Source organism: Octopus bimaculoides, chromosome 7 (genome assembly GCF_046866305.1).
Source record: "Octopus bimaculoides isolate indiv1 chromosome 7, ASM4686630v1, whole genome shotgun sequence".
NCBI classification, from domain to species: domain Eukaryota; kingdom Metazoa; phylum Mollusca; class Cephalopoda; order Octopoda; family Octopodidae; genus Octopus; species Octopus bimaculoides.
Window position 1 is genome coordinate 22926746 of NC_142934.1, and position 12684 is coordinate 22939429.

Consider the following 12684-nt stretch of genomic DNA (forward strand, 5'->3'; position numbering starts at 1 on the left):
AGTTTTGGATACTTTTAAAAATTATATATGCACTGAAGAAATAAACTTAATTAAAGGATCAGCAACAGCTGCTTCACCACAGAAATAACTGTTGCTGATCCCTTAATTATGTTTATAAATTTATAAGAACTTTTAAATAAGTTCTTCACCGATAATGGTGTTTACATACCGAAGGGCTTGGTAAAAATTATTAATTATTAATTTATTAATAAATTAATAATCCTTTACCCTTTTATTTGTACACTGAAGAAATATATATACACTGTCAAATACGGTTTATAAAGGAAGAATATTATATCATGGAGGAATTACTAAACTCGAGTAAGATACTCACACGCAGACACATACACACACGTACACACACACGCACACACACGCATATATGTTTATAGGTTGTTTGCATGTTGTATGTATGCATCGACAAACGCAGTATGTATACATGTATGTGCATATGAATAAATGTATGTATATGTTTGTGTGTGTGTTATGTATGTATGCATGTATGCATGTACGTATGCATGTATGTATATATGTATGTATGTATGTCTGTATGCATGTATGTATGTATACATGTATGTATGCAATGTCTCCTGAAAGAGCACAATAAGAAACTCGATGTAACAAGACGGAGTGAGTCATCTGAGTGAAAGAATGTTTGCATGTGACTGTGTATGTTAGTGTGTGTATATCTCTGTATGGGTGTGTGTGTGTATATGGGTGTGTGTATGTGCGTGTGTATGTGCGTGTGTATGTGTGTGTAGTATGTGTGTGCCTGTGAATATCAAACTTCGTACTTAAAATGTACTTTATTGAGACAGTTGTGTCATAAAACTGCGAAGGCCCTCTGTACTGAGACGAGAGAGAGAGAGAGAGAGAGAGAGACATAGAGTGAGAGAGAGAGAGAGAGAGAGACATAGAGTGAGAGAGAGAGAGAGAGAGACATAGAGTGAGAGAGAGAGAGAGAGAGAGAGAGAGAGGGGGGGAGAAGGAAGGAACCTAGAAGAGAAGGTCAAGATACATAGACAAACAGATAGATACTAGAGAGAGAGAGAGAAATGAGAGATCAGCAGACAGTGAAAAAAGGAAAAGGGAGAAAAAAAGGGGGGAGATACGGGGAAGGAGAGAGACAGGGGAGGCGGATACGGGGCAGGAAAGAAGGAGACAGAGAATTTGGTTTAAGAAACCTTGCTAACAGAAGGTAATTTAAGACACCCCAAGTGAACAGCTAGTAACAGGGTAGGGACGATAACAGCGCCGTTGGTACATTTGCTGGTCTTGTTACGGTGGTTGTGGTGTAATGATGGTACTGGAGGTGGGGGTGGGGGTGGTGGTGTCGGTGCCTCTGCACACAATGGTGGAGCTGATGAAAGTGATGGTAGTAGTGGTGGTGGTGGTGGTGGTGGTGGTGGTGGTGGTGGTGGTTGTGGATAGTACCTGGTGGTCGTGATGGCGGTCCCATTGGTGCTGTGATGGTGATAGTGGTACTGGTGGTGATGGTGTTGGAGACCGTAGTGGTTGTAGTTGTAGTATTGATGTTGTTGTTGTTGTTGTTGTTGTTGTTGGTGGTGGTGGTGGTTGTGGTGATTGTACTGGTGGTGTTGGCGGAGGTGTTTATAGCGAAAGTGATCGTGGTGAGGGTTAAAGGGATGGTAGTGATGATGATGATGGTGGTGGTTATGGTAGCGGTGGTGCGAGCGGTGGTGGTGGTGGTGGTGGTGTGGCTGATACCGGTGGCTGAAATAGTTTAGCTGTTGCTCTTGGTGATGGTCGTAGTGTTGGTGGTGGTGGTGGTGGTGTTGTAGATGGTAGTGGTAACTGAGAGGTTTCAAATGGTGGTTTTGGTGTTGCTGTTGTTGTTGGTGTTGGTGGTCGTTGGGGCCTGTGGTGGTGGTGGTGATGGTGGTGGTGGTGGTGGTGGTGGTGATGGTGGTGATGGTGGTGGTGGTGGTGATGGTGGTGGTGGTGGTGATGTGGTGGTGGTGATGGTGGTGGTGGTGGTGATGGTGGTGGTGGTGGTGGTGGTTTTGATGGTGGTGGTGGTGGTGGTGGTGGTGATGGTGGTGATGGTGGTGATGGTGGTGGTGGTGATGGTGGTGGTGGTGGTGGTGGTGATGGTGGTGGTGATGGTGGTGCTGATGGTGGTGGTGGTGGTGATGGTGGTGACCGTTGGGGTGGTGGCACTGTTGGTGGTGGTGTTGGCTGTGTTGGTAGTGCTGCGAGTGTTGTTGTTGGTAGTGGTGGCGATAGTGGTGTTGATGGTTGCAAGATAGAGGGTGTGCTCGGGTAGTGGGGGTGGGGGTGGGGACGGATACCAATGATAGCGGTTGCAAAGTTAGTGATTTGATAGTGGAGGCGGGGGTCGCGTTTGAAAGGGGGTAGAATTATCAGTGGTGGTGGTGGTGGGAGTTGCACTTGATCCGGTGGTGTGAAATGCCAGACGTGGTGGCGCTGTGTGTCTGTAGAACTGATGAGGTTAGACACCCAGATAGTGACTGCTGCTGTTGTTTTTGTTGTTGCTTAGCCCCAGGTCAACTTTTATTTGAATGCACCTATGATCAAACACAGTCCAGCTATGACCATCTCATCTGATTTTCACATAATATAATATTTCATCTGAACTGCATCGTTCTTTTAATTTTAACACAGCAGAATGTGTTTTGACGAGTGCTTGGCTGGGTTTTCTAGCACGTGGTGTGACCTCATAAAGGTTCATTCGCTGGTTCGTGGCTGCAGTGGAGGTGGTAGTGGTTGCGGTCTGAGGTGGTAGCTTGATGGTGGTAGTGACGGTTGTAGTGCGTTCTGTACGGATCGTGGCAGCGGTAATAGTGCATTACGTGGTAGTGGTGATTGTAGTGGTGGTGGTGGCGACGGTGGCGGCGGTAGTAGTGGTTGTGGTAGTAATTGTAATGGTGCAACTGTGGTAGCAGTAGCGCTGGTAATGATGATAAAGGTGGTGATGATGATGACGACGATGATGATGATGATGATGATGATGATGATGATGATGATGATGGTGGTGGTGGTGGTGGTGGTGGTGATGATGATGATGGTGGTAGTGATGAGGATGATGATAATGATGATGATGATGATGATGGTGATGATGGTGATGATGAGGAGGAGGAGGAGAATAACGGTAATAGTGCGCCTTGTGGTGGCGGCGGTGGTAGTGGTGTCGTAGTTATAGTGATGGTAATGATAATAGTGCACGCTGTGGTGGTGGCAGTGGTGGTGGTGGTGGGAGCAGCGGCGGCGGCGGTATTGGTGATGGTAGTCGTAGTGGTGGTGGTGATGGTGGTGGTAGTGATCGTGGTGATGATGATGATGATAATAGTAACGGTAATAGTGCGCTCCATGGTGGCGGCGGCGGCAGCGGTTGTGGCGGTGGTGGTGCTAGCTACAATATTAGTGCATCCTGTACGGTAGTGTAATGGCAGCAGTGTAGTAGTAATGGTGATAGTAACGTTAATAGTGCACGTTATAGTGGTGGTGGTGGTGGTGATGGGTTTAGTAACGGTAACGGTTATAGTGCTCGTGGTCGTGTTAGTCGTAGTGGTCATGGTGGTGAGGGATGGCTTGATTGTAGTGGTGGTGGTTGTGGTGGTGATGGTGCCGGTCACAGTAGTGGTGGTGGTGATGAAGATGACGATAGTAACGGTAATAGTGCCCACTGTGATCGTGGTCGGGGTGCTGGTGCTTGTGGTGTTGGTTGTAGTGGTGGGGTGGTAGTAGTAGCAGTAGTAGCAGAGTTTTCGTAAGGTATTGGCGGTGGTATTAGTGGTAGTGAGAGTGTTAGTGAGAGTGAGTGAGAGAAAGAGAGAGAGAAAGAAAGAAAGAAAGAAAGAAAGAAAGAAAGAGAAAAGAAAGATAGATAGTGAAAGAAAGAAAGAAAGAAACAAACAAATATAGACAAAGAAAGAAAGATAGATAGATAAAGAAAAAAGAAAGAAAAATGAAAGAAAGAAAGGAAGATAGAGAGGGACAGAGGGACAGAGAAGGATAGAGAGGGAAGGAAGGAAGGAGGGAGGAAACATGATTTGTGTATATCACGCGTCAATACCCTTCTCGCCCCTCAATGCTGTGAAAACCTCAAAGTTATGAAGAATATTTTCTGAGTTTCCCAAGAGAATTATTAACTAAATTTTGGGGACATTTTTTTATTTTTTATTTTTTCGTTTTTTTTGTTTGTTTTGGAGAAAAACATTTAGTTTTGTAAAAAAAAAAAAAAGAAAAGATAAAATAAATATCAGATATATAAGAAATATATGAACAAAAGACAAGAAAACAAAAATACAAAGCCTGAAAGAAACAGAAAAGAAAAAAAAGTGGAAGAAAATAAATAAAATATGAAATATAATTTAAAATTTATATAAAAAAATGTTTTAATATAAATAAGCAAATGAACAAATAAATAGATAAATAAATACAAAAGAAGAAATGCGGATGAATGGGTAATGTTTTGAAGGCTGCATAGCCAAATCGGTAGAGCGTCCGATGACATATTCTGTGTATATACGTTCCGGGATTAAATTTCATCGAAGTCAACCTTGTCATGTAATCTTCTTTGCTTCACAATCACATGGTTCCGGGTTCAGTCTCACTGCGTGACACCTTGGGCAAGTGTCTTCCACTATAGCCTCGGACAGACCAATGCCTTGTCGGTATATTTGGTAAACGGAAACTGAAAGAAGCCATTATGTATGTATATATTTGTGTATATGTATCTTTGTGTCTGTGTTTGCCCTCTCCCCTATCGCTTGACAACCGTGGTGGTGTGTTTATGTTACCGTAATTTAGCGGTTCGGCAATAGGAGCCAATAGAATAAGTACTAGGCTTACAAAGAATAAGTCCTGGGGGATACTCCAGCATGGCCGCAGTCAAATGACTGAAAGAGAATGAATACATATATATATATATATGTATATATATATATATATATATATATATATATATATATATATATATATATATATGAATATATATATGGGGCATGCCACCTCTAGGCCGAAACAACTGTAAGAATGTGTCCCTTCTTCGGTCACATGATGTCCTTTTGAATTTTTAATTTCTAATTTTTAATTGTTGATATGATATAGTGTGTCACATATGTTTGTATATTGTCTTTATTGTCCTTTTAGTTGAAAAATAAACAAGTTAATTAACATAGTACAGTGTCTGCAAGTTGATGAGTACCACATATTCCCCTCCATTTTCTTATTGCTATATATATATATATATATATATATATATATATATATATATATATATATATATATATATATATATATATATATATATATATATATATATATATATATATATATACACACACATATATATATATATATATATAATTGAAAGACTTTGGAGTCAATAAGTGTGTGATTGTTTCCTCAAGCGATATGTAAATATTATCTCCGTAAGTTCAAATTCTCGCCTTCAAGAGCATCCTCTCTATCTATCGTGGCCTGAAGTTAGTAGTGACCACTGAGTTTATCAAGGTGTGCTTTTGCTGAGGAAACGCAACTAAATTTCATAATGCAGGGAAACGGCTCCATAATCAAGTACCTGCACGCCTGAGAGCTACGTTGCATAGAAACAATTGTAGTGAATGAAAATAAATGTCCAACTGTACTCCTTGTTGACTCCAAATATTTTCAATTATCTATTCACATACGATAGATGCCCAAACGCAAACCTCGAAGTACTTATAATACTACTATTGGATAGCACAGGGTGAAATCTGAAGGTAGATGAGCTTTATACTTTACTACGTCCTTAACAGAATATACCATAACTACATATATATTTTTTTTTCTCGTGTTCCTTTCTGTTGATGAGCGTAGGCTCGAAACATAAAAGACTTTCTCACTTTCCCGAGCGTTAAACTAATACACCTGTTTGTTGTTTACACACCTGTCCTCGTCTTTTTTTTTTTTTTGTAAATTCCATGAACTACTCGTTGGTCAGAGCCAGCTGAACTCATCCCGGGTGAATGCCGCCGCAAGTTAGTAAGGGATTGAGAGACGAAGGTATCCTCAAACTGGATACCAGACCCGAATGCTTACTACAGAGTTCAGTCTTCTAATGGCACACATGGTATCAAGTTCTGGTGCTGAACCAGGCAACGGATTAAATCTGTCACTCCAATAAGTCATAAGGAAAGGAATGAATGTTAACACATCCTCTTACATTGTTGTGTCTGGGGAGAGTCATACTACCTTAATGCTTTAATATCTAACACACCCACCGGTTCAGTTTCCACTAATTTATAATTTATATTTTTCCTTTTCAAAAATTTCGTTGCTTTTGCAATCTTGTCAATGGATGTTGTCTCTCTTAGATATTAAGGCATAAAGGCAATATGACTCTCTCCAGACGCCAACAAAATTTGTTTCAACACACGAATTCACATAAAATATCTTGCAAACCAGATACAAAACATCCCATTATGTTTTCCCTTAAAACATATGAAACCCTTATCGCGTAAGGCTGAATGTGCGACCTTACACTAGTTTCTGTTTATTTACACAAAGACCACTCTTCATAGTGTTATCTTAGGTAAACAAGGAACCTATTTAAATCAGGGGTTTTATCTTATTTTTAAAAATTCGTTAAGGTTCTACTAGAATTTAAAAAGAAGTTTATATATAGGTCGGGCTTTGTTTGAGTTGTAAACATATAGAAATAACAAGCTTAAAAACCAGCCAATGAGGAGCCGCAAAGTGCTCATTAGAAATAGCTACCAAATACTCGTCATAACGTAGCACACAGGCTTAATAAAATGGTACGATAAGACTGATTTAGGGCTAAACACCAACAACAACATTAACAATATCAATAATAATATGAACAACAACGATAATGAGAATGATTGTACTAATATCGATTATACATTTTGGCAAAAAGCTGGCAAATTTTGGAGGAGGTATAAAATTATTGCATCGACCCCAGTGATCAATTGGTACTTATTTCATCGACCCCGAAAAAATAAAAGGCAAAGTTGACATCGGTGGAATTTGAACTCAGAACGTAAAGACGGACGAACGAAATACCGCTAAGCACTTCGCCCGGCGTTCTTACGATTGTACCAACTTGCTGCCTTGTGTGATTGTATTAATATCAATAACGAACTAACGCAAGAATGGTTATGAGGTCGCACAATGTTCTAGAAATAGCAGCTAGATCTCTCTCAGATTGTACAATAACATGAATGTTTTAAAAGAGGAAGGGTACATTGGATAATAGAATATTAGATGTGCAATGAGAAGAAGAAAAGATGTGATGGACGCGAAAATAGTGTCCCTTACCAAAAGCTTATTCTTCGAAGCATGACTTAAGATTAAAGATTAGCAGCAAGACATCAATCGTAGCAAAAGTAGCAAATATCACCTGCAGTAACCACTGAAACAACCACAGTTATGACAGCAGTAGCACCACCACCATCAGCAGCAGCAGCAATAGCAGTAGCAACAGCAGCAGAAGCACCACCACCACCACCACTACCGTCATCAACAACAACAACAAAAATACAACAAACAACAATAACAACTACAGTAACGCTCCCAATAACAACCACAATCAATAACAGTAATAGCTACAACAACACCATCGCACCAACCACCACCGCCGCCGCCACCACCACCACCACCGCCGCCGCCGCCGCCGCCGCCGCCGCCGCCGCCGCCGCCGCCGCCACCGCCGCAGCCGCCTCCACCATCACCATTACGACAATCACCGTTACTACGGTGAATAATAAAAACAGCGCTACGAAAAACAGCACCAACAAAAGCACCACCACCGCCACTACCGCCACACCACCGTCAGCAACAACAATAACAACGGCATAAATAAAAAAAAATAGCCCCCACATTATAAAACGTTGATAAAGGAGCGTGCACCGAAGAGCAAGGATTCTAACGTTTCGGACTTTTGTCCTTTGTCACAAAGTATAAGAATACGAAGGTATTCGTCTGGGCAAGCCACTACCTTCATCTTTCTCTACCCCCGCTTCACCCCGTAAAAGAGCAAGATGCAGAAACAACAGACTTTCTTTTACTCCTCTCCGTAATCAAACCTACTGACGTTTCGTAAATTCATCTTTGGGAATAATATTGTTAAAGTATACCCCTGAGAAGATGTGTGGCCTAGAGTTACATGTATTCGTTCCATGATCATATGATCATAAGTTTAGTTTCTGGAACGTGCGGTGCATTGTGCCTTGAGAAAACCATTTCATTTTGCGTTGTCCTAGTCCAAGAATGTGCAACTTTTCTCGAAAAGTGGGCCGCATAAGACATGGATCGTTATTAGGAGAGCTGCACTACTAAAAGAATTCGAAATAATTTTTTCCTAAAACATGTCATTCAGAAAGTCATGCGGGCCATAGATTGCCCATGACTGCCCTAGTTTATGTGCCCCTAGATCAAGTGCAGGGAGGAGTCTAGAGGGTGTCTGTTTGTTTGTGATTTTATAAGCAAATCAAACAATTAACGGAAGCACGTCACATCCTACCAAGCTATACTCACTCACAAGTGATGGCCATCTGTACTTATATCGGTCTTTGGCCCTAACATCATTAATAAATTACGTAATAAAAAAATAACCAAATTGAAATAAAATCTTCACATTTTTGCAATAAATGTAGATAGTGCCAGTAACGAAATACCCAGTGACATGGTACGTCGATCATTTTCTAGAAAATCGTTAGGAAGTTGCTAATCACGATAACATAAATTTTTTTCCCCTTCTATCTGATTGAGACACAAGCATGATTATTCCATCGTCATACGAAAATAGTTTGAAAATCAATTATTTGCTCTCTTGCACCAAACATTGCACTGTTTTTGTCAACGATCTTTTATAAATTCCACGAAGGAAGAAGACTTTACGCAGTAGCTTGAAAAATACTAGAAATAACAGCCAAATCTCACTCGAATCACACTGTTTTAAAAAAGGTCACTTAAATCATATCTACCATCTTAAAATGTTATGGCGTTCCAAGGTAGAGACTTAAAGACTTTAAACCAGAGATCGAAACTTCAATTCCCCGTTCACCCCCCACTCTCTCTAATATTGCTGATATTTAAGTAGTGTAATATTTGATACATGACAAAATATTTGATAATAAGCACCATATAGCTGAATGGTTGAGATGTTCGCTTCGCAGTCACAAAGTCGCGGTTTCGGTTTTGATGAGCGGCATCTTGAGCAAGAATCACTTTCCGTTACCTCGATGCGACTCATTCTTTGTGAGTAAAATTTGGTAGATGGAGACCTGTCAGAGTGGTTGTACCTGTACTTCAGAAAGTACAGCTTCATCACACTATGTCATTCTGACTCCGCCTGGTGATTACATTAAGAGTATACGTGCCTGTGGAATACTCAGTCACTTACACAGCAATTCCAAGAGCCTAGATCGAACAAGTGGACATTCATGGTCTGACATTCTGACCGAGATCCATTTAAACAGTTGATACCGAGATCCATTTAAACATACATGATTTCGAGCAGCGCATAAACTTAAACCGGTAAATTGGCTGGGGTGTTAGAACGTGGTATAAAATTCCTTGACTTTTTATCTTTTTATTCTTGTGAGGTCGATAAAAAAAGTATCAATTCAGGGTGGTATGTTGGCGGAACTATAACAACTTTGGACTGAATGTGCTGCGGTATTTGTTCCAGCTCTTCGCATTCTGAGTTCAAATTACGCTGAGGTCAACTTTTCTTTTTATCCATTCGGGGGTTACTAAAAAGAAAATACCAATCCAAGGCAGTAGATTTGCGATACTCTATGAATACCAGACTGGATACATTGCGGTATTTATTCCAGTTTCCTCTATCCTGAGTTGAAATAGCGATATGGTTGGCACGGGTGGATGACTTAACCCATCAACTGGTACTTTGGGGGTCCGTAGTGGAGTGAACTCTGTTACAAGCGTTCTCTAGATCTCCATCTCTGCTGCCTACCAGTATCGGAGCCCTTATAAAGAGTCATGAGTATTATCTTTTCCCCTCACTAAAAATTAAAAATACATTGATTTCATTCAGGGTTGTCAAAAAAATAGAATGGGGTTGTTTTCCATTAGCGTTGTCAGTCGTGTACAGAAATAGATAATTAATTAGATTTAACAAATTGTGATATAGGATCTGAACAAACAATTATTTTTCAATAGGGTAATTGACAAATACTATTATATTGTTATATGCTGGCTAGTTAGCAGTGCAGCAGAGTGGCGCAGTGGGAGCGTGCTGGGCCCATAACCCAGAGGTCCGTAGATCGAAACTACGCTCTGCTAACATGTCTTTTTCCCCCCTTCTAAATAGCTTTTGGAAGTAGTTGGGTGGATACGGTCCTTAACGATGTTTATTTTTAGGAAAATAGTTTTAATTTTTTCATCAATTTAATTACTTATTCATTATGAGTATGCCGTTTATGACAGATGCTCGTAATCAACATTTTGTTCATTTCTGGTAATGTATACCACACCCCATATAACAGTTGTTTTCATACTTGTGCCATTGTCATACGGGTTAAAGATTCCATTACGGAAGCTCTGATGTTTGAACAAATAAACAGCCACCCAAGAAAATATTAAGGAGGAAAAACAAAAGAAAAAAAAAATTGTTAGCAGAGCGTAGTTTTGATCTACGGACCTCTGGGTTATGGGCCCAGCACGCTTCCACTGCGCCACTCTGCTGCTTGTATAAGTAGGGATGATATAGTTGTTATAGTATTTATCATGTATGTGATTGAATGGTAAGCAGAAGTGAATGCAAAAATCCAGTCGTCGGCGATGCAAAAAGACTGATGATTGTTATTATTATCTTCCGCATTGTCACATCAGGTAAGGCTAAATGTTTGTGTGTGTTGGGGGAAATACCTGTTGATTACATCGTCTTCAGTTTATGACTGGTTCTTAATTAGTCGACTCAAGAAGGATGAAAGATGAAGTCAATTTTGGAAGGTTGAGATTTGTAAACTGGAAGACAATAGCAAGTGACAATGATAATAGCAATAATCTTTTCTTCTATAGGGACGAGACCTGAATTTTGGTGGGAAGAGGGCCAATCGAATATATCGACCATAGTGCTCAACTGGTACTTATTTTATCGATCTCGAAAGGCTGAAAGGCAACGTCGACTTGGGTAGAATTTGGACTCAGATAATTGTTTCGAATAATGGCACAAGACCAGCAATTTTGTGGGGCTGAGGATTTTTCGATGCCATTGACTGGTATTATATTTTATCTACCCCGGAGGAATGAGATGCAGAGTTGACCTCGGCAGGATTTCAAGTCTGAACGTAAAGAGCTCGTACAAATGCAGTTTGGCATTTTGTCCGAAGCGTTAGAGATTTTGACAACTCGCAGCCTTTAATAATAATAATAATAATAATAAGAAGAAGAAGAAGAAGAAAACTATTATAAAATAACCACCATAGGACTGCAAAAATACCTACTCCAGAAGCAAGGGAAACTAATACAAATAGCCACAAAACACGAGCAAAACAAAAAACTGTTTTCAGTATTTAAGGAAGCTGACAAATACAAACAAGAAATCAATCTACCTAACAAATACGAAGAAGAAGAAGAAACAACAAAAGCTATAAAACAAATGAAATCCAAACTAAAACTAGAACAGCAACGGACCATGATAAAACGATGGCAAGAAAAGCCCCTACATGGTAAATACTGGGCTAAACTAAATGCGAAAGAAATAGACAGAGAAAAATCCCAGCAATGGCTGAGAAGCTCAGGGCTCAAAGCAGAGACTGAAGGATTTTTAATTGCTGCACAAGACCAAAGCCTCCCCACCAGAAATTACCAAAGACACATAATGAAAAGAAATATAACAAGTAACTGTAGAATATGTGGAGATCGACAAGAAACAATAAATCATATTATCTCTGGCTGCCCAGTCCTGGCTAAGAAGGAATATATTCACAGACACGACAGAGCTGGGACCTATATACACTGGAAGCTATGCCAACATTATGGAATAGCAACAGAAAAAAGATGGCATAAACACACGCCAGAAAAGGTCACAGAAAACGAGAAAGCAACCATACTCTGGGATATGCCAATACACACAGATAGAGAAATTAAGGAAAATAGACCAGATATAGTTGTCAAAGATCATGAAGAAAAAAAAATGCTTTCTAATTGATGTATCAATACCAGCAGATGACAACGTTTCTCTAAAAGAAATGGAAAAACTTTCAAAATACAAAGACCTGGAAATAGAGATAACTCGAATATGGAATCTAAAAACAGAAACAATTCCTATCATAGTAGGTGCCTTAGGTATAATAAAAAAATATTCAGACAAATACATAACAAAAACACCAGGACTTACAAATATATATAACATACAGAAAATTGCACTACTGGGTACTGCACACATTCTACGCAAAACACTTTCAATACGGTAAACATAAGAGCACCACAGCACATACCCAAGGCGCACAGAGCTGCGCTCGGTAGTGAAGTGAAAGCACGTTATAAAAATAAAACTACTGAACAATAATAATAATAATAATAATAATAATAATAATAATAATAATCCTTTCTACTGGAAGCACAAGGCCTCAAATTTGGGGGAAGGGATTAAGTCGATTACATCGACCCCAGTGCGTAACTGGTACTTATTCAATCGACTCCGAAAGGATGAAAGGCAAAGTCGAC